The following is a 24546-nucleotide window of genomic DNA, read 5'->3' as shown; positions in this document are numbered from 1 at the left end:
ATCTACATTTTTTTTTCTCTTTTGCAATTTTCGCTAGTGGTGTATTCTTTTACAAAACAAGTGCACCTTTCTTCCTTTCACTGGTTCCACGCAATAGCCACTCCACACTTGGTCTCTTCTTACTCCTTTTAGCGCTCATTTTACAATTAAAGTGCTTTAAGAGATAAAAGGATAAAAAAATAACACTTAAGAACAAAAAAGGGTATAGGCTTGTAATGTGGGTGCCAAATAAAAGTCTATAAGCTCAAAGGGGTTAACTAGGGATAAATTATTTGTGATAAGCAACAAGCTCAAAAAAATCAAAGAACGCCTAAAATCGTTTTTCAAACCGAGCATCACCTAATATTTCGCTTCAACTCACATACTTGCCATGTTCTAGGCACAGGTACAATACATAGGCTACATAAAAATCTCACCACACATGGCATATGACTTACTAAAGACGGTTTCATTCCGACTCTCAAACTAATACAAGTATTCACAAAATCACGAGATATTAAACATTAAGCACAAAGTGAACTTAAGTCAAGAAAATGAGACATAGGTGTCATAAAACATGCAATCTGATTTATAAAGACATCATGATCAACTTCAAAATATAGGGAAGATACTAGACATGCCAAAACCTAAATATATTACTATCAAACAAGTCAAGGCGCCTAGGAATTTCATCTTTCTTCCTCCATTTATTCCCTAAATTCTAATCTACTCTAAAAGAAAAAACTACCCAGTTCAAATTACATCCTATGGAAAAGAACCGATGCACAAGGAAAAACCACAGGGGATTATTACTACCTAAAGGAAACTACAAGACATATTTTTGGATTTTTGGTTAGACTTTAATCCCTCAAGAAAACTGTCTAGAAGATCCCTCATCGGGAAAAGTCCATTTTTTCTACCTTTTTTGTTTTTTTTCCCACAAAAACTACTACACTTAAGATCGGGTACTACAACTAAGATAAAATAGCACATAAACTCACCCAAACGATCTTCTCACCCCATACTTAAAATTTTGCAATGTCCTCAATGCGCACTATAAATAATAAGAAGGTAAAAGAGACTCCCTGGTAGGCCAAAGGCCGAAGCAATAGCGGCTTACAAGGTACTCAGACTTTCACCAGGCATCGTCCTTTGTGTGGGCACTCCACACTTAGTCCTCACCATCTAGCTTGCTTTTGCACACTTCCAATGCCTTTGCTTCCTATGCTATAATCCTAAAAAATAATAATAAATACTACAAAAAAATAAAAATAAAATAAAATAAAAAATAAACAAAAATAAAAGAAAGCAGTAAAGTTGGATTGCCTCCCAACAAACGCCTGATTTAACGTTGCGGTACGACTTGAACCACTTTCTGCCTCCACCTCGAAGTTATGAATTGTACCCCTAACATGACATATAGTCTGTGGCTATGCTCCTTTGGTGGGGATACAAAAATAAATAGGCCAAGTAACAAATTTTCACTCTATACTTCTTGGCCTTTATATGAGGAATGTAATATTTTTCTCTCTGGCGCGACAAATCCAAGAATGTAAGCAGCATGTTCCTCTTCCATTGACTCCTCCAAAGGCTTAGATGACCCGATTTCCATGTCCTCATCCAAACACAATGTCGAAAAATGTTTAGAATGAGGACCAACACGCCCCAACTCTAGAATTATTTCACTATGTATCTTCTCATATGTGCACACACTAGAGTTTTTAAATATAATATTATCTACTTCCTCACATGACTCTAGAACACTCTTCTCAATATGGACATCCTCAATAAAAATATGGTCTAATGCTTGGTATTCTCGTTTTAGCTCCTCAATTTGGTCTAGAAGATTTTTTTCCAGTTTCACACAACTCATCATTAAATTGTTGGGCGTTGAGTGCATCAACCTTTGCACTCAAATCTACATCCAAGTTGTGCAAAGCCAAGTCAAATTTGTCAATTTCTTGTGCAAGATTAACTCTCTACTTCGACCAATCATTCACCAATTTTGTTAGAAGATAACACCGTTCCACATACTCCCTTAATCGTGAATATTCTTCCCAATACCAACCCTTACTCTCATATTCAAATTCAGACCTCCCAGTGTTCAGGTCATGGCAAACCCAAAAAGACGAACCATAAAAGTCTTCCGTCAACCAAGCGTCTTCATCAAAAACCTTACCTCCGAATATTTCATCAGATGTCATGTTGAGAGAACGATGAACACACCAAGAGAAAAATCAAATTGTTATAAAAATAAATATATACAAAAAAATGGATAAAATTAAAAGTTTAATCTAGAAAAATAGCTAATTTCTAAGTCTCCGACAATGGCGCCAAAAACTTGTTCCGGCCAAATGCACACGCAAGTATACATGATCGTCAAGTAATAAAGTGACTAAAAGTCGGATGTCGAACCCACGAGGACTTGTGATTAACTATTAACTAAATTAGACTATCCTAAGTATCTAACAAGAATTAAACCTAGAAATATTTGATTCTAATCTAATTAAAATAAAAAGAAAATAAATAATGAACTCTGAACAAAGTAAGAGCAGCTTTTTATGTTATCAATGTGATAAAAACGATCTAGGATTATGGACTATCTAACAATCCTATTATATTCTTTAATTAAATTGACTAACTCTAATGGAAAATTACCCTATTGCAACGCTGGAAAATCCATTGTTAAAGACATGCAAACCGTTACAGTAGGTCTATTGCAACAATAATGCAACCGTTCCATTTCTTGCGGGCCAATAGTTTTGACGCGATGGTTCTTGTACCAGTTTCTGCATCCATTGCTATAGTACTATCTATGGCAACAGTTATTTCTCTTTCTGATGAAATATGTTTTTTGCTCTATTGCAACGGTTTCCAACTGTTACAATTAGATCTAATGCGATGGTCCAAACTGTTACTATTTAATTTAATGCAACGACTATGTATGATATATAAACGGGTTTTTAAGGATATTGCAACAGTTTCACGTAATCGATTAAAAGCTATTGCATCAGTTTAAATAACCTAGTGGAACGGTTTACAGATTTCTATTGCAACAGTTGTATAGCAAAAGTGTGCCGATATCACCAAAATGCTATTGTAACGGTTGTAACTGTCACCATTTATATTCTATAGCAACGGTTTTTAAACTGTTGCTACAATGACTGTTGCCATAGGTATATTTTCTAGTAGTGTAACAAATTTATCTAGCTTATTCGCTGACAAGGTTAATATCGCTCATAAGAATTTGTCGAGTTCTTACTCATCTATTCAAGATAACCTAACGCCTATATGTTTATGGAATTAGAACGAACAAGAACGCATTTATAATTCTTGTATATCAACCAAGCAAGACAATTAGGTATATGTCTCTATTAACCGCGAATCCATTTCCCGATGCCCAGGTTCAAGAACTTGCTCTACTCAATCCTATGTGCAATCTAGATTCCCACTTTCGATTTCAGTTCTAGATTCGTAGATCGTATTCAATTAGTGATCAAACAATCAAATAATTAAGCGTATGATTGAATAAATAAACTAATATGATAAACTTTGAAATCAAAATAAATATACGAATAACAATAGTCATGAAAGAACCATAACCCTAGAACATGAAGTTTAGCTCCACATAGACATGGTAGCCAAACAAAAAATCATACAAAAAAATATAAAAATTACTAAGTTTGGTGGAAGAAAGATGGAACTTGACGAATTCCGGCCTCCACGGCGGCTCTGTGCTCTCCCCTCGCCTAAAGTTAGGTCCTATCTCAGTCTCCCCTCTCAAAATTGGTGTTTAGTGACTATTTATATGTGTAGGGAAAAAGTCCAGACGAAATAACCAAATATAAAATCAAATAGGAGACAAAATAAGCTTTAAAAATCCAGAACATGCTCGCTACTGATCGTGCCTCTCCAGCTTCATCGCGAGCTAAGTAGCTCGCTCCACATGCTCTATAGCGAGCTTCAAATCTCGCGTCTCCTGATGCTTTGCATAATTCATGCTGCCTAACATTTCAACTCTTTCTCATTCTCGTTTTTATTTCTTTTGCACCTTCCTTTGCAATGTTTCTTTTTATCTATTCAATCATTACTCCATAGGTATTATAACGCTTATAATCAATAAATTATCATTGTCCATTCTTGTAGTGTATAAAATACACATAAAAATCTGTACTTTAATCCCTATTTCATCTTCAACGCACCTACACATAAAATAGACTCAATTAAGTACAAATATAGTATAATTTAGCATTTCACTCCCAAAATATAAAGTAAGTAATGCACTAAAAAAATGGAATTATAGCCAAACATCAATGGGTAAGTGGGCCAGAAGGGCCGTCATGAGATAATCAGAATAAAACATAAGGCATAGGATGATCCAACATGATATACAAACTTATACATGTGACATACGAGCCTATAGGATCGAAATGATCATTTGTACACTCAAAACATAGGCCAAAAGGCCATACAATCATCCATAAGCGTGACATATGTCTGCAAGCATGTAAGAGTACATAAACATCATAAAGGCCGGGACAAGGCCCCGACATACCAATCTATACATATCCAAAGCATACAGACCAAATAAGCAACTCCGGAGCAAGTGGAGTGAACCAACACCTTTCACTGAGTTGATAGCCTACTAGGAGGACCGTCAACCTGTCTATTGGGACCTGCGGGCATGAAACGCAACATCCCCAAACAAAAGGGACGTCAGCATAAATAAAGTACCAAGTATATAAGGCATAAAAGAAGTATATAAAATATATAAAAAGAAACATGAAGTGAAGAACTCAAAATGTAAGTCTGAATAGCTCTATGAATCATATAACATTTACAATGTCATACATATACGTATGCATAGGTATATGCGCACATGACATCATCAAGCCTCTGAGGGCATCTCATCATATCATCTCATCCTCTGTGCGCGAAATCATCAACGTATAGCAGTTGATCAGGTGGCGTTGCGTATATAATGCGATAACCTTTTCCCATACCCCATATACATATAATATATGCGTATATAACACTATGTAGTCATGGGTTATTGTACATATATAAATGATTGCAATGCATAAGAAGTAAGTCAATAAGATCTCTCGGGATGTCATAAGTTCATTATGCCTTCGGATAATCTTTATCAACTCATGTATTTTTTTGAGATCCATGAACAGACAATATAATAATAGGATACATAGGAAATCAAGAACATAGGCACCCTTAGTACTTCTATGAATAGAGTCTATGAAACTTGTGCGTTTTCTCGTTTCATTTGTATTATATGGAACATGCCAAAAGGAAAGAAGAGATTGCCTTAACATACCTTATATCCGTTGAGTTCTTAATACCTTCCAAAAATACTTCAAACAACTCAACTAAATCTACCACAACATAAGAAGATTCAAAATCAGTGCTAAATAAAGGCTAAATCCGCAACTTAAACTAGTAGCTCGTTTATGTAAATTTGGGACACATCTCTCCTTTAACAAGGGCCTCCTCCAATACCATATACCATTAACAATAACTAGAGCAATACAATAAGAATAACATCAACAATAGGGTACAAAATATTTTATTAACAAGTCATCAACATATCACGACGAGCAGAAAGCTCGGATTAAATCCCTTTAGCGCCCTTCAACCCCATTATCATACATTAGTTAACTTAAAAACATGTCCAGCATGATACCAAGTAAAATGGGAGGACTTACAACCTCCTATTAATCACCAATCTCAAACAACCCAACAACAACAAGTACGACTTTCCATTATTATATTGTCCTATATCTTCTTATTCACTATACCAATAGCAAGTTTGACATGTAGACAATATGTTCATGAAAATAACAGCATAAACAAGTCACTTCTCAAGGTTTCTGATCGCTGCCAACTCCGCACTACTACAAAGTAGGAAGAGAGGGTTGCAATAGATTTTACCCGATATGAGGGTCGGGATCGAATTCCTTAGAGAGCTAGGAAGGGATTTGAGTATCTGTCTAGACTAGAGTCATGTAATTGTTCCAAATGTCACTTCCAAACATCTTTTGATTTTTCTTTAACAAACTAATATTATCAACTACTAATCAGAACTAACTTATGCTAATGAGAAAATTGCTAGAGTTGTATCTAATGGATAGAAAGGCACTAGGGTAGTGACTTTCACCTAGGCGGCTAATTGACGGGTAAATGCTTCTAAGGTTTAATTGACATGATTGGGGAAATATGCTATAACTGTTGCATAATTTTACCCACTCTCACACCTCTCGGTAGAGAGAGTGAGTTTGCCTAATTGACTCTCTCGAGACCAAATGGGTAAGCAAATTAGTCAAACAACTAGGGTTCAAGTCGGGTAATTACTATCTCGAGGTTTAACCCTTTAATTGGGGCTATCAATTCTCTTGAGTCCATCCCATTTCCTTGTTGGGTCAATTTTGGAGACTTAGGCCCTCTTTCTCAAGAAGAGACAAGTCAACTTAGCACAAACCAGTGTTTGCAACCACCAATTCATAGATTAAACCATAAAATTGACCCAAATAGCAACCACCCATAGTCAATCTAACCCTAGATGGCAAAACCCATCAATTACCCACACTAGGGTTGAGCCACAACCCTAGATATGGGTTTAGCTACGCATGCTTGAAGAAGAAAATAGAGAAATATATGAAAAACAAGACATATTAATTAAAAGCTAATGTAAATACAGAGAATCTATCGTTAAATCTAAGTTAAGATGCCAAAAATGGCTACACAATAGCTTCTCATGAGCGCAACTTCGTTCTAGAAATAACTGATACCCTAAAAATGAAAAAATGTTCTATTTATACTAAGTTGGAAAAACTGGACAAAAATGCCCCTGCAGGGTCAGTGCGGACCACACAGAATGGACCACGGCCGCACTAGGCTCTTGGACTTGAAGTTTTGGCTCTCTGAACTCAGGCTCCATGGACTGCACAGAATAGACCGCGGCCGCGGAGGCAACTAGCGCGGTCCGCACAAACATGACCGCGGACCGCATGGGTTTGAAGTTGGCACTGGACATCTCTCTGATCTTCTCCTCCGCGGACCGAACAAAATGGTAGTGCAGCCACGGAGCCTTCAGTGCGGACCGCGCAAGATGGATTGCGGCCACACTTCCTTGAAACTTGATTTGCAAGTTCTCTGAATCCCCTAGTGCGGACCGCACAAAGTGTAGTGCGGCCGCACTAGGCCTGTTTGTCCTTAGTTTGCCTTGTTTTTGGTACTTGAGCAGGTTTCACTCCTTTTGAGCCGATTTTGACATTTCGTCACTTTGTCGATCAAACATGCAATCAAGCACAACTTATGAGCCTTTTGGGACTATTTTGTAAGAATTTATAATCAAAATGTAAGCAAGAAGGAGCATGAAACACGTCAAAATCCCTCATTATAAACTCCCCCAAACTTAAGCTTTTGCTTGTCCTCAAGCAAATAAAATAAGACCCACCCCTTAAGGAAAAATCCAAGTATTTTCAGCTATCCTAAAACAGCCTCAGCTAGCATCAATTGGGACTAACAATTTCCCTCAATACAAATGGATCATTAACAACATTTAACCTTTGAAAAACCATGTATCAAGTGTGATACAAGAGAATTAAGAGTTTACTCATTACATCAAAGAGCTCTCTCAATTACTTTGGTCATTGTGAAACCCAAACTCACACATCATCAACTCTCCCTAAGCAAACCTCACCTTTTGGAGTATTGGCGCACAAACCGAGGTTAATAGGAATTCACTCATCTCTCTCAAGAAAAGGTCTCAAGTCCGGCTTTAAGTACCATATGCTTGCCCTTTATGTAAGTATCCACTAATGTAAGCTTTATTCAACTCAAGATCATATAGGGCTTTTGTGGAGTCATTGTGAAGGCTTTTGGTTCAGGGTAGGAAATGTTTTGTTCAAGTGAGTTCCATCTTCCCTTAAGCACTTCTTTTGATTGATTTGGCACAGTTTTCTTGACTCGTTGAGTCTTCTCACTTCTTTATAAGGGGTTAGAGAGACACACTGTCGCTCTTTCTTATGCAATTCAAAACGTTTCTCCTTTTTCAACTTTCCACACCTTTCTTTCTTTTTCTTCTCTTGAATCCCTTTTTATTCTTTTTCCCATTGAGTTTTCTTTTTATCTTTTTCTTTTCTTTCTTTTTCATTGCCTTTCCTTTTCTTCACTTTTGTACCTTTTGTCACTTTGTTCCCTTCATCGTCTCTCCCCCCAAACTTATACTTTTGCCATGTGCTTAAGGAAAGATTGGGTGCCAAGAGAGGGTATTTTTTAGAACGGGTATAGGCTTGTATCATGGTTTCTGAAAGAAAAAGGTTTAAGGCTCAAAAGGGTTTACTAGGGATCATATCATTGGTAGGCTATGGAATTGTTTGACTATCATTTGGATCAAGGAGAGCCTATAATCACTTCTCAAGTCAAATTTCACCTAAGATTTCGCCTCAACAAACATTCAGGTCAAGTTCTAGACCAATGGCTCAGGACTTGGACTTACAATTCGATTTCTCACCACACAAGCTAAAGGATTGCTAAAGACATAGAGTCAGGGGCCCACAACAACCTTAGACACAATTTGAGCATACAATGGTCCCGAAAGACCACTTGATGATTGTTGGCCAACACAAGAGTCTCAAGGTCACGACTTTCACCATCCTAAACACAATGTTTTGTCTTTGACCATGGGATCAAAGGAAAATGTGCTAGGCCCAAGTGAAGCTTTGCTTAAGGTACCCTTAACTACAACTACCAAAAACAAAAACAAAAACGGACTCAAACCCTTAAGAAGGTTGTCACGCCATCCATCATCGGGAAGAGTCACTCGGTTCACACAATACTCCATTTTTTGAAAGAACCGTGGTATTAAGAAAACCAAAGGTTTATTGAAAGCGTCAAAACGAAACAAAAAGCTGTTAACATGAATAATAAGCTAAAGACGAGAAAGGTTTTGCGAAAATAGAATGAATATATGCAATAGGGGATTTGAATATACAACGAGGAATGAGTATATACAATGATGTAACTTTATAGACAGACCAAATGAAAGATAAAAAGTGCGTTAAAAGTAACTAAATATAAAATTATATATAGACCAAATGAAAATCAAGAAAGCATAAACTGAATCAGTATATATACAGTCATCCAAGGATATAGAGTGCACCCCCTCAAATAAAAGCTGGCATTATCCCCAATGACAACTAAATTAAATAAGCACCAAAAATAAAATAAAGGAAGGATATGAAGACTCCCTAAGCCGTGTCCGTATGCATCGGATCATGGGTAGTCTCTGGGTCCTCTGTATGCTCGGGAACCTCAGACTAGTTCCCAGTATCCTACTGCTCAGCTGATAGGACCTGGGCCTGGACCTGGACAGGCTGTGTATTAGATACATCCTGTGGGTGATTGGAGGAAGCCTCTGGTGGGTCCGCCAACTGGATGATGGCATCATCTACGCTCGGGATCATCCTCCTCCTCTTCGGAGGTCGTTGTGACTGCTCCTATTATGGCTATGCTACTGGCACTGCTATTGGATCTTGGTCCTCAAATAATAAGTCTAAAGGCAGCTGGTCTGCTTTCAGTCTATCCACATCCGCCCTCAGCTCTTTCACGGACTCCTTGGAATCCCGTGTCTTGCGAAGCTTCTTGTGCTCCTTGGCAAGCTCCTTTAGAGCCTTGCCATATGAATCCACTGCCTTTGCCAAATCAGCCTGGGTATTGAGGATCTTCTCCTGGTTTTTAGTTATCTTCTTCAAGGCATCCTCTATAGACTGTGGGACCTGTGCTGGCTGAGGGGCCGACTGAGCTGCAATGGTGGAGGTCAAGGTAGACAACTTGGATGATGCAGTATACATCTAGTTGTTTAAACTCTAAAGCGTCTGGCTCAGCCGGTGGGCAGTGATAGGATGGGCCCGAGTAGATGGAATCTCTGGGCCCGATGATGTGGAAGGGCCTGGAGGAATATCTGAAGTGGAGGGTTCGGGAGGCATCTCAGTAGAGGTGGAGGCAGGCTCAATGGGGGCCTCTACCACAACTAGCTCTTCAGACTGGCCAGTTGGGGCAGAAATGGGTGCCTTGTAGCTCTTGTCCTTGGGGTTGTCTGGTCCCCTCAGACTATACCATGAGAATGGGGCTATAGCCTTTACCTTGATGTCAAACCGCCTCTTTTCTACCTTCAAATCTTTGAAGTACATGGTCAGGGTGTTGGGGAAAGGGTAGTTCCTATCAGTCTCAGTACCCACAAGAGAGATGATGCGGGACATCACATTCCCCACATTGATGGGGTACCTTGCCATGATGGAAGCAACTAGGACAGCCCGGTGGAGAGGTAGAGTCTGATCATGGGAAGTGGGTCTAATCGGCTGCATACAAACGTCTCCCAACCCCTCGCCTCAAAGTTAAGAGTCCTCCATAGTATCTTTACCCCAATAGTTAACCACTCCGGAACGGTACCTGGGATTGCTAGGTACTGAGCTAACTATGGACGGACCTCCTCGCCCATCTCCAACTTTGCCATATAGAGGGTCTCATCCTCTTCATTGAACCCCAAATACTCATTTAGCAACTTCCCGTCGAACAACACCTTTTTGTTTCGAACATTGGTCACTTTGGAACCATTGACGATGTAGGATACATTACAGTAAAACTTCTTGACCAAGTGTTCATTTGCCTCCACGCAGTCATCTATAAAGTGCTCCCACCCCACTCTTGTTCTAAACTGTCTATGCACATCGGTGATTAGGGGTAGAAAATCTCTATCTACGAAACTCCTCTCCAAAATTAGTTTTCGCACCAGTCACCACTCCCTGAATTTGTGGTATGCTACTTGGCTTACAAACCTATCCTCCAAGACTTCGGATTTCCTAGTACGGGCAATCCCCCCAACCTGAGGTTCACCCCTCTCAGGTACCTCCTCATCTCCCTCATCACCTCCGTCTGCACTCTCCCCGGATAATGAAGCTGTGGGGGAGGTGGAGTACTCACTACTGCCGGCTGCTGAGCCCTCAGATGACTCAGAATGTATATGCTTTGAAGCTTGGGCAATGGGTGATTATGGAGGGGAATCATCACTCAATCCGAAGTTGGAGACGAAATGAGTTGGAACTGAGTCGGAGGAGATGTCTTGGGAAGGCAAGTACTCACTCCCCGATTGATCACAGGCTCTGTCAGCTGCCTTAATTGCTTTCCTCATGTTCTTTATGTTTTTTCTAGCCTGAGGAGTGAGTTTTACCAACTTTTGCTTCCCTCCCCGGGAGGAATCACCTCGGCCGGGTTGTTTTGAGCCTTTACCTCATTGTTTAACCATTGTCTGCAAGCACAAGCATCTAACATTGTTAGTATCAGAAGAGACAGTGAGACATAAGTGCAATAAGAATTGCAGAATAGAAACAGACAGTTGTAGACATAGTTGCAGAAACAGGCCAGTACGGACCGCACAAAAAGGAGTGCGGTCGCACTGGGGTCATCGCGGACCGCACAGAAACAACCGCGGTCCGCACAGGGGTTGGACTCAGAATACCCCACTCTGAATCTGACCACCACGGACCGCACAAACTGGTACCGCGACCGCAGTGGGCTAGTGCGGACCATACAAAATACAGTGCGGCCGTACTGGGCTTAAGGTCACCTTGCATAAGTTCATCACCGCGGTCCGCACAAAGTGGTACTGCGGACCGCACAAGGGCACCATGGACCGCACAAACACGACCGCGGTCCATAGAGTGTGCCTAAATATGGCACTGAGTTAGGGTTCGAGATTTTTGCTCTTAAGCCTAAATTTGTCCCTAATTGATGTTTCCATATGTTTACCCAGTCCATTTTGTACTATCTAAGCCTAATTAAACTAACAATTAACTAATCTAACTAATCTAGTGAAGAGAATACGAGAGATGGAAGAAATACATGCTAAGAAAAAAATGAAAAATTAATTATAATGAACAAAATTAACAAGCAAAGGGGAAGATTAATGTACCAGGTTGTAAGAGGAATGTAAACAATGCAATGAAAACAAGCAATCACGGTCAAGGCTCAAGATAAACAGTGTTTAGTCTTTATGAGTGTAAAATTTGCGAAAAGTATAAACAGGGGTCCCTGGGGTCTATTTATAGAAAACTACTGGGACCCATACTCACCTACCAGCGTGGCCGCACAAAATAGACTGCGGTCCGCGCTGGGTTTTATTTAGAAAAGGTCTGAGAAGGCAACCTCTGCGTTCCGCACAAAAAAGACTGCGGCCGCAGAGGTCCACCGCGGTCCACACAAAATGCAATGTGGCCGCGGTGGCAGACTTCAGAGAGTACTCACATTGGTCACACCAGTGCAGCCGCACTGGCAACTTCAGAGACTTCTTCAATTTTTCCATCATGTTTTACACTACATCAATACAATCCCTGCACATCTCACAACCAATTAGCACAAAAATCAATCTACACTACAAAGAAAATCAAAGAAAACAAGAAGAAAAAGACATGAGTTGTCTCCCAAGAAGTGCCTGATTTAACGTCGCAGCACGACACATATTACCACATCACTTGAGATGAAGAAGTGCCACCACGTGGCTGTCATCAAACTTTTCAAGATAATGCTTGACCCGGTGCCCATTAACTCTAAAGACATCACCATTTTTGTTTTTCAAATCAAGATCACCAAAAGGGGTCACAAACACAACTTCAAACGATCCACTCCATTTGGATTTGAGCTTTCCCAGAAAAAGACGTAACTGGGAGTTGAACAAGAGAACCAAATCACCTACATTGAAATCCTTTCCAAGAGCATATTTGTCATGAAGGTACTTCATCTTGTCCTTATACAAGGACAAACTGGAGTAGGCATGGAATCTAAATTCATCGAGTTCATTGAGTTGTTCAACACGCAGATTAGCTGCGACATCCCATTCAAGGTTCAACTTCCTCAAAGCCCACATGGCCTTGTGCTCTAACTCAACTGGAAGATGGCATGCTTTCCTAAGGACCAACCGATACAGAGACATACCAATCGGGGTTTTGTAAGCTGTCTGATAAGCCCATAAAGCGTCATCCAACTTCTTCGACCAATCGGTCCTATTTGCATTGACCGTCTCTGATAAGATACTTTTGATTTCTCTGTTGGAGACTTCCACTTGACCACTAGCTTGAGGATGATAAGGGGTCGAAACCTTATGATTGACACCATACTTGGAAAGCAATGTGTCAAAAGCATTATTGCAAAAGTTAAACCCCCCATCACTAATAATCGCACGAGGAGTGCCAAACCTTGTGAAGATGCTCTTTTTAAGAAATGCAACAACACTCCGGGCTTCATTGTTAGGCAAAGCCACGGCTTTAACCCATTTTGAGACATAGTCAACCACCACGAGAATGTAAGTATTCCCACAAGAGCTAACAAATGGACCCATAAAATCGATGCCCCAAACATCAAAGATATCCACTTCAATAATGGTATTGAGAGGCATCTCATCCCTTTTTGAAATTCCGCCCGCTCTTTGGCAACTGTCACACCCTTTGCAAAATCATCGGCATCTTTGAACAAGGTGGGCTAATAGAATCCACAACTAAGAACTTTCGAGGCGGTCCTCACCCCACCATGATTGCCACCGTAGGGTGAAGAATGGCAAGCCTCTAAGATACTCAATTGTTTTTCCTCCGGGACACATCTGCGAATTGCACCATCCGTGCAAATCTTGAACAAGTATGGCTCATCCCAATAGAAATCCAAACTATCCCGCTTGAGCTTCTTCCTTTGGTTAGAAGAGAGCTCACACGGGATTACTCTAGTCACAAGGTAATTGGCAACATCAGCGAACCATGGCATATCATTCATTGACACCGCAAGGAGTTGTTCGTCGGGAAATGAATCATTTATCTCAAGGCCATCACAAGTCCTCCCCTCCTCATCCAAATGGGACAAGTGGTCCGCCACTTGATTCTCACTACCTTTCCAGTCCACGATTTCTAAATCAAACTCTTGAAGTAGTAACACCCATCTCATCAATCTTGCCTTGGAGTCTTTCTTTGTCATCAAGTACCTAAGAGTGGCATGATCGGTGTGCACTATAACTTTGGCCCCCATAAGATATGGTCGAAACTTTTCCATTGCAAACACTATAGCCAACAACTCTTTCTCGGTGACTGTATAGTTCCCTTGAGCCTCATTCATGATTTTACTTACGTAGTACACCGGATGAAACATCTTGTTGATCCTTTGACCCAAAACTGCCCCAATCGCAACGTCTCAACTTAAGCTTGAGAAGCTTGAATGCTTGTATACATCACTCATCGAACACAAACTTTGCATCCTTTTCTAGCAACTTGCATGTCACAACCCATATCCACATGTGTTAGTTCATGCCATATATTAATTAACATAAATCTAAGAAGGAATTATCTTTGAGATGATAAGAAGTCAATCCTATTGGTCTTAAGTGATACAAGAGTGTATAAGGGTGATTAACAAGTATTAGAAGTTAAATGAATCAAGAATGTTGTAACTCGTATTTTCAGGTAAATCTAGCAGTTCTTAATACACTCAAGAGGTTATCTATTAAGGTATTTTAATCATATAATATCCGTATCATAATTCTTGAAGTCAAACGAGTTATGAAACAAAAGTCGACAAAAGTTGTCTCAACTTAGGTTCATAATTTTACTTAAACATTAGGTCAAATGTTTCTAATCTTTTCACCTAATTTACAAGGAATTATGGGGTGATATACCAACCTAATTAAAGATCTATGAGTCTAGTTTCCAACGCATTAAACTGTTCATTGATACGATCTCGGAGTAGAGAGATATTCGCATTTTCGCGAGATTGCGCCAAGCACCTCTCTATGGGGCCCACTAAGGCGGTTTAAGATATTTGGACCTATATAGGATGCCTCCAACCCGTTTTAAGTCATTTCTTCTCACTATTTTCAGACCTTAGAACCCTAGGAACATCCTCTCAAGGTTCTCTCAAGATTCAAGACCCAAAAAAGGGCAAACAACACAAATCAAGTGTCGGGAATTCCGTGGCGCTAGTAAGTCTCTTGTTCTTCTTGTTGTTGCTCATTTTTGTGTCGTTCCAACTCGTGTGGGAGGTTGTTTTAAAGGGTTTATGTTCTGTAAATACTCCCTCATGTTCTTAATATCAATCCTAGGTGATTTCAAGCCTTCTAAAGTGATTCTAGTGCCGAAAAACACTAATTGATCGCTAGTTTCGCTTTTTTGTTGTTGTGGCAGCATTGGAGGGATATTTCATGGAAATTTAAGGTCAAATTGGAGTTGTTCTTTCTGTATAAAGGTAAGGAACCTCTTACTCTATATGTATTTAAGATTATCCAAGTTGCAGCTAAGCCATTGAAGCTAGAACTTGTGAAATATATATCGAAAGGCTTGGAAGTAATGTTATTGTTTTGTGGACTGTTTTGCGTTGTTGTTGGGCTGCGTATTTTACTACTATCTTGTGGAGTTTTGGAGGAGGAAGGGTGTGGAGAAACACCATATATATGTAGGGTTATGGGCTGATAGTTATTCGTAACATTTCTGGGTCATTTGACACGACTACGGTGGTCGTCGTATGTATGGAGTGATTAGGCTGTGCGTGGACTATTTTGGGACGCTCAATATATTTATTATTGATGTTGTTTGGGCTGTTTGGTGATTGTTTTGAATGGTGTGAAGTCATATATATAGGGGAGGTGCTGTCCGTTTCATCGTAAAATAGGTTGTGGTCGATACATAATAGTTATGACGCTTAAATGATAACGATAGTATCGTTTCTCTTATTGTAGACTAAGGAGTTTTGACAATTGCATAGCTTGAGATTGGGGAAGTATATACAAGGTATGTGAGGCTATCCCTTTCCTTCTTTTGCACGACTCCGATTGTACATAATGTAATGAACGAGCTTCCAAGATACTCTACTCTTAGAAGCTAGCAGTACTTACATTGTTTTCCCTCTTATGGAACGATTGATGTTAATGTTGCTTCTCTTATTCTTATGTTATCAATGTTGTTGGTACTTCCTGATTCTTATAAGGTTCATAGTGAAGAGTTAGTCCTAATAACGTGTACAGAGGATACCGACCTTACGTCACTCCGAAAGGTTTAGAATGTGATTCCATGAGTCGAGCATGCATTATATATATGTATCTATTTTACTCTACCGAGCCACGCTATAGTTGGCCGGGTACGGCACCTATTGTGCAACCACTGATCAGTTGGGTTTTACCGAGCTCCACGTGGCCGGGTACGATTCTACCGAGCCTATTATGGCCGGGTACGATATGATGATGATGATGCCCACAGAGGCGAATGCTTTAAAGGTTTATGTATTTATACATATGTATCATGCATTTCATGTAAGTAGCCCTCAGAGGTACTAAGATGTTACAGGTTGTATATTCTCTATCCTTGCTTACATTACTGATCGTATTTATGGTTCCTTGCCTTACATACTCAGTACTTTATTCGTACTGACGTCCTTTTATTTGTGGACGCTGCATGTCGTGCTGCAGGTCCTGATAGACAGGCAGGTGCAGCTCCCCCACCACAGTAGACTGTCCAGTTCAGCGGTGATTGGCGAGATCCCTTCTCCGGACTTGCCTTGGTCTTGGTATGCAATTTTTGTTATAGACATTATGGGTATGTCGGGGCCCTGTTCCGGCTATGTTGCAACACTTATGTTCTTTTAGAGGCTCATAGACAGGTGTCGGCTCATGTATAGTTTGGTATGCCTTGTCGGCTAGTTTTTGTTGTATAGTCTTTCATAGTAGCGTGGTAGCTCATACCTTATATGTAGTTTCTTGATTGTCTGGTCATCCCCTGCTATGTATGTTCATGCCGTCATATTTTATTGCTGGTTGTCCATGATCTAGGTCTACCATTTATATTGATCTCGTCAGCCCTAAAAGATAATAATGAAGGTTAGATGAAATGTACGTTGGTGCTCGGCAAGTGTGGTCGGGTGCTAGTCATGGCCCTTCAGTTTGGGTCGTGACAAACTTGGTATCAGAGCAAGTCTGTCCTAGGGGTTGTCTATGAGACGTGTCTAGTAGAGTCTTGATTATGGATGTGTAGCGCGCCACATTTATAATCAGGAGGCTACATGACATCTAGGGTTGTTACCTTCTTCCTAAATCTAGATCGTGCGTAGAGTTGAGTCGTAAGTGTTTGTCTCTAATATTCACCTTGTTTTCTTTCAGCGATGACTTCGACTAGGAAGCAAACAATTAGTAGACGGCTTGATACAGGAGCGGGAGAGGGTACCAGTCAGGTGCCCCAAGCCAGAGCAGGAAAAAGTGAGGCTCAGAGTGAGATGCCCTCTCATACCTCATATACTCCATCTCCTCCAGAGGATATTAGAAGGCACCAGCCTCCAGTTCCTTCGTCTGGCACTACAGACCAGGATATGCAGAGTGCTTTGCAGTTGTTGACTAGCTTGGTAGCTGCTCAAGCTCAGAGGCAGAATACAGGTGCTGCTGATAAACCATTTAGTACAAGAGTTCGTGATTTTATTAATTTAGACCCTCCAGTGTTTACCGGATTAGACCCCAAGGAGGACCCATAGACTTTTATTGACCAGGTTCATCGTACACTTCGAGTTATGTATGTTAGTGATACAGAGGCAGTAGAGTTGGATTCTTATCGGCTACGGGATTTAGCGATTCTCTGGTATGATAGTTGGGAGAGATCCAGGGGTCCGAACGCTCCTCCAGCTGTGTGGAAGGAATTTTCTGAGGCCTTTCTTCGTCACTACTTGCCAGTTGAGATACGACGAGCTAGAGCTGATAAGTTCTTGAACCTTAGACAAGGTAATATGAGTGTGCGAGAGTACAATATGCAGTTTGATTCTTTGGCAAGGTATGCTCCCCATATGGTGGCCGAGATGAGTGATAGGGTGCATATGTTCGTGAATGGGTTGGGACCACATCTGATAAATGAGTGTACGACAGCCTCCTTGGTGGAGGGCATGGATATTTCCCGTATTCAAGCTTATGCCCAGACCCTAGAGGATCGTAAGCGCCAGCAGAGGGCAGTTAGGGAGCAGGATAGAGGCCAGCATAAGAGGGCGAGATTTGCAGGGTATTCTGATGACTTCAGAGGCCGCATCAGGCCACAGTTTTCGAGGAGTTCGGCGCCACCTGTAGCTAGTGCTCCTCCACAGTTTCAGAGGCCTCGATATGATCGATCCTATTCTGGTCCAGGTCAGAGTTCGCGGGCATCTGGATGCCTCAGGTATAGGTTTGGGGTGCGTATTGATGCAGCGTGGGAATGTGATTGCTTATGCATCAAGACAATTGAAGAAGCATGAAAAGAATTATCCAACCCATGATTTGGAATTGGCTGCAGTAATATATGCTTTGAAGATATGGCGGCACTACTTATACGGCGTCCATGTTGACATCTACACAGATCACAAGAGTTTACAATACATCTTCAAGCAGAAAGAGTTGAATTTGAGGCAGCGTAGGTGGCTTGAATTATTGAAAGACTACGACGTCGAGATATTGTATCATCCCGGTAAAGCCAATGTTGTGGCAGACGCTCTCAGCCGTAAATCAATGGGAAGCTTAGTACATATTGAGGCAGGTAGATGGGGGTTGATTAAAGAGCTTCATCAGCTAGCCAATATGAGAATCAGATTGTTAGACTCTGATGACGGAGGTGTTACTGTACAGAATACATCAGAATCATCTTTGGTAGCCGAGGTAAAAGCACGACAATATGAAGATCCTATCTTAGTACGATTAAGAGAAAGCATTCAACAGTGTAAAAGTATGGCTTTTGGGATCGGAAAAGATGGGGCACTGAGATACCAGAGCCGATTGTGTGTGCCTAATGTGGCAGGGTTGCGAGAGAAGATTATGAATGAGATTCATCAATCCCGATATTCCATCCATCCCGGCTCGACAAAGATGTATCATGATGTCAAGGAGCAGTATTGGTGGGATAACATGAAGAAGTCTATTGCAGAATTTGTAGCCCAGTGTCCCAATTGTCAACAAGTAAAGATAGAACATCAGAAACCCGGTGGATTGCTTCAGAATATAGAGATTCCGACCTGGAAATGGGAGGTGATTAATATGGACTTCATTATTGGATTACCTCGCTCTTATCATAAGTTTGACTCCATCTGGGTGATAATTGATCGACTTACAAAATGTGCCCATTTTCTGCCAGTTAAGACAACTTACACGGCTGAAGATTATGCGAAGTTGTATATCAAGGAGATTGTTAGGCTTCATGGTGTGCCGGTATCTATTATATCAGACCGAGGAGCTCAATTTACAGCTAACTTTTGGAGGTCTTTTCAGAAGGGTTTAGGCACACAAGTGAATCTCAGCACTGCATTTCATCCGCAGACTGACGGACAGGCTGAACGTACCATTCAGACACTGGAAGATATGCTACGAGCATGTGTTCTAGATTTTAAGGGAAATTGGGATGACCATCTTCCACTCATAGAATTCGCCTACAATAATAGCTACCATTCCAGTATTAAAATGGCCCCATACGAGGCACTATACGGGAGAAGATGTAGATCACCAGTTGGATGGTTCGAAGTCGGTGAAACAGAATTATATGGGCCAGATTTGATTCACCAAGCTATTGAGAAGGTGAAAGTGATACAGGAGCGATTGAGGACGGCACAAAGCAGGCAAAAATCTTATTCTGATGTCCGACGTCGTGATCTAGAGTTTGAGGTTGGTGATTGGGTTTTCCTGAGGATCTCACCAATGAAGGGTATTATGCGTTTTGGGAAGAAAGGTAAGCTGAGTCCAAGGTATATCGGGCCGTATAAAATTCTTCGACGAATTGGACAGGTTGCTTATGAGTTAGAATTGCCATCCGAATTGGAATTTGTCCACCCGGTATTCCATGTATCTATGTTGAGGAAATGTATTGGAGACCCTTCTCGAGTCGTCCCTATCAAAGATGTACAAGTTACAGAGGACCTATCATATGAAGAAGTGCCAGTGGCGATATTAGATCGACAAGTCCGCAAGCTGAGAACAAAAGATGTAGCTTCCGTCAAAGTATTGTGGAGGAACAAAAATATGGAAGAAATGACATGGGAAGCAGAAGAGGAGATGAAGTCTAAATACCCTTACCTATTCCAGAATGAAGATAACAAGGATGCTGGTGGAAGACAGGATACATTGGAAGGTGAAACGGCTCTATGAGGTAAGCAATAATTTGAGAATACTCCTCCTTAATACAAAATGGTGATATGTAGATAATGTAAATATGCATAATGCTTTGTGTAGCCTTGTGAAGCCATATGTTGGGCTTAATTTCTTGCAAGTTTTGCTAGTGACCATTTTATAGGAGTAAATTGATCGGAAATTTCCATTGAAATCCACGATGATTTAAACTCCCCATAAACCCTTACATTCGAGGACGAATGTTCCTAAGGGGGGAGGGTGTTACAACCCATATCCACATGTGTTAGTTCATGCCATATATTAGTTAACATAAATCCAAGAAGGAATTATCTTTGAGATGATAAGAAGTCAATCCTATTGGTCTTAAGTGATACAAGAGTGTATAAGGGTGATTAACAAGTATTAGAAGTTAAATGAATCAAGGATGTTGTAACTCGTATTTTCAGGTAAATCTAGCAGTTCTTAATACACTCAAGAGGTCATCTATTAAGGTATTTTATTCATATAATATTCGTATCATAAGTCTTGAAGTCAAACGAGTTATGAAACAAAAGTCGACAAAAGTTGTCTCAACTTAGGTTCATAATTTTACTTAAACATTAGGTCAAATATTTCTAATCTTTTCACCTAATTTACAAGGAATTATGGGGTGATATTCCAACCAAATTAAAGATATATTAGTCTAGTTTCCAACTCATTAAACCGTTCATCGATACGATCTCGGAGTAGAGAGATATTTGCATTTTCGCGAGACTGCGCCAAGCACCTCTCTATGGGGCCCACTAAGGCGGTTTAAGATATTTAGACCTATATAGGATGCCTCCAACCAATTTTAAGTCATTTCTTCTCACTATTTTCAGACCTTATAACCCTAAGAACATCCTCTCAAGGTTCTCTCAAGATTCAAGACCCAAAAAAGGGCAAACAACACAAATCAAGTGTCGGGAATTCCGGGGCGCTAGTAAGTCTCTTGTTCTTCTTGTTGTTGCTCATTTTTGTGTCGTTCCAACTCGTGTGGGAGGTTGTTTTAAAGGTTTTATGTTCTGTAAATACTCCCTCATGTTCTTAATATCAATCCTAGGTGATTTCAAGCCTTCTAAAGTGATTCTAGTGCCGAAAAACACTAATTGATCGCTAGTTTCGCTTTTTTGTTGTTGTGGCAGCATTGGAGGGATATTTCATGGAAATTTAAGGTCAAATTGGAGTTGTTCTTTCTGTATAAAGGTAAGGAACCTCTTACTCTATATGTATTTAAGATTATCCAAGTTGCGGCTAAGCCATTGAAGCTAGAACTTGTGAAATATATATCGAAAGGCTTGGTAGTAATGTTATTGTTTTGTGGACTGTTTTGCGTTGCTGTTGGGCTGCGTATTTTACTACTGTTTTGTGGAGTTTTGGAGGAGGAAGGGTGTGGAGAAACACCATATATATGTAGGGTTATGGGCTGATAGTTATTCGTAACATTTCCAGGTTGTTTGACACGACTACGGTGGTCGTCGTATGTATGGAGTGATTAGGCTGTGTGTGGACTATTTTGGGAGGCTCAATATGTTTATTATTGATGTTGTTTGGGCTGTTTGGTGATTGTTTTGAATGGTGTGAGGTCATATATATAGGGGAGGTGCTGTCCGTTTCATCGTAAAATAGGTTGTGGTCGATACATAATAGTTATGACGCTTAAATGATAACGATAGTATCGTTTCTCTTATTGTAGACTAAGGAGTTTTGACAATTGCATAGCTTGAGATTGGGGCAGTATATACAAGGTATGTTAGGCTATCCCTTTCCTTCTTTTGCACGACTCCGATTGTACATAATGTAATGAACGAGCTTCCAAGATACTCTACTCTTAGAAGCTAGCAGTACTTACATTGTTTTCCCTCTTATGGAGCGATTGATTTTAATGTTGCTTCTCTTATTCATATGTTATCAATGTTGTTGGTACTTCCTGATTCTTATAAGGTTCATAGTGAAGAGTTAGCCCTAATAACGTGTACAGAGGATACCGACCTTACGTCACTCCGAAAGGTTTAGAATGTGATTCCATGAGTCGAGCATGCATTATATATATGTATCTATTTTACTCTACCGAGCCACGCTATAGTTGGCCGGGTACGGCACCTATTGTGCAACCACTGATCAGTTGGGTTTTACCGAGCTCCACGTGGCCGGGTACGATTCTACCGAGCCTATTATGGCCGGGTACGATATGATGATGATGATGCCCACAGAGGCGAATGCTTTAAAGGTTTATGTATTTATACATATGTATCATGCATTTCATGTAAGTAGCCCTCAGAGGTACTAAGATGTTACAGGTTGTATATTCTCTATCCTTGCTTACATTACTGATCGTATTTATGGTTCCTTGCCTTACATACTCAGTACTTTATTCGTACTGACGTCCTTTTATTTGTGGACGCTGCATGTCGTGCTGCAGGTCCTGATAGACAGGCAGGTGCAGCTCCCCCACCACAGTAGACTGTCCAGTTCAGCGGTGATTGGCGAGATCCCTTCTCCGGACTTGCCTTGGTCTTGGTATGCAATTTTTGTTATAGACATTATGGGTATGTCGGGGCCCTGTTCCGGCTATGTTGCAACACTTATGTTCTTTTAGAGGCTCATAGACAGGTGTCGGCTCATGTATAGTTTGGTATGCCTTGTCGGCTAGTTTTTGTTGTATAGTCTTTCATAGTAGCATGGTAGCTCATACCTTATATGTAGTTTCTTGATTGTCTGGTCATCCCCTGCTATGTATGTTCATGCCGTCATATTTTATTGCTGGTTGTCCATGATCTAGGTCTACTATTTATATTGATCTCGTCAGCCCTAAAAGATAATAATGAAGGTTAGATGAAATGTACGTTGGTGCTCGACAAGTGTGGTCGGGTGCTAGTCATGGCCCTTCAGTTTGGGTCGTGACATTGCACAAGGGGTGTGCCACTTTTGAAAAATCTTTTATAAACCTCTAGTAAAAACCCGCGTGCCCAAGAAAACTCCTCACCCCTTTGACAGAAATGGGGGGAGGAAACCTTGAAATCACCTCTATCTTGGCTTTGTCAACTTCAATTCCATGCTTTGAGATTTTGTGACCCAACATTATACCCTCTTCAACCATGAAATGACATTTTTCCCAATTGAGTACGAGGTTTGTGTCTTCATACCGGGCCAACACTCTATCCAAATTACCCAAACATTCTTCAATGGAATCACCAACCACGTTGAAATTATCCATGAAGACCTCCAATATATCTCCTACCATGTCGGTGAAAATAGCCATCATGCATCTTTGGAATGTCGCCGGAGCATTACACAATCCGAACGACATGCGAGAGAAAGTGAAGGTTCCATATAGACAAGTAAAGGTGGTCTTCTCTTGGTCCTCCAGGGCAATTAAGATTTGATTATACCCCGAGTACCCATCCAAAAAGCAATAAAAAGCACGCCCCGCGAGACGATCAAGCATTTGGTCAAGGAATGGCAATGAGAAATGGTCCTTTTCGGTCACCTTGTTTAGCTTCCGATAATCCATACATATCCTCCAACCTGTGACTGTCCGAGTAGGAATAAGTTCATTGTTGTCATTGGTCGCCACAGTCATACCACCCTTCTTCGATACACATTGCACCGGAGAAGTCCACGAGCTATCAGAAATGGGGTACACAACCCCGGAATCCAACCATTTGATCACCTCTTTCTTCACCACATCTTGCATAGCCTCGTTCAATCTTCTTTGATGCTCCAAGGAAGGCTTTGCATCATCCTTCAAGCTAGTTTTGTGCATACAAAATGCGGGGCTTATTCCCCAAATGTCAGCTAGAGTCCATCCAATTTCCCTTTACCGCTTTTGAAGCACCCCCAAAGTGGCCTCAAACTGCATGTTAGTAAGGCAAGAAGAAAGAATAACTGGTAAAGTAGAGTTTGAGCCTACGAATTCATACCTGAGGTGTGGAGGAAGTGGTTTCAACTCCAACACCAGTGGCTCCTCAATTGATGGTTTTGTTGGTGGAGTTTTTTGGTTTTCAAGATCCAAAAACAGTTATCTAGGCTCATAAGAATAAGAGCCCATTTCATGTAAAGCATTCACGCACTCCACTCGACTTGCATCCTCATTGACATCAAGATTTAACAATACGGCTTCCAATGGGTCCTCCACGTTGATCATTGCACTGGTCTCATCAATTATCACTGCTGTAACAAGGTCAACAAAAGAGCATACCTTGGTACTGTTGGGTTGTTTCATAGATTTGCACACATGAAAGATGACCTTCTCATCTCCCACTCGGAAAGTGAGCTCACCCACTTCATCATCAACCAATTCCTTCCCCGTTACAAGGAAAGGCCTTCCCAGGATAATAGGAACCTTATAGTCCACCTCACAATCAAAAATCACAAAGTCAGCCGGCAATATG

This window comes from Nicotiana sylvestris, chromosome 5 (genome assembly GCF_000393655.2).
Source record: "Nicotiana sylvestris chromosome 5, ASM39365v2, whole genome shotgun sequence".
Lineage (NCBI taxonomy): Eukaryota > Viridiplantae > Streptophyta > Magnoliopsida > Solanales > Solanaceae > Nicotiana > Nicotiana sylvestris.
The sequence above is the reverse complement of the archived record's forward strand: the minus strand, read 5'-3'. Positions refer to the sequence as shown.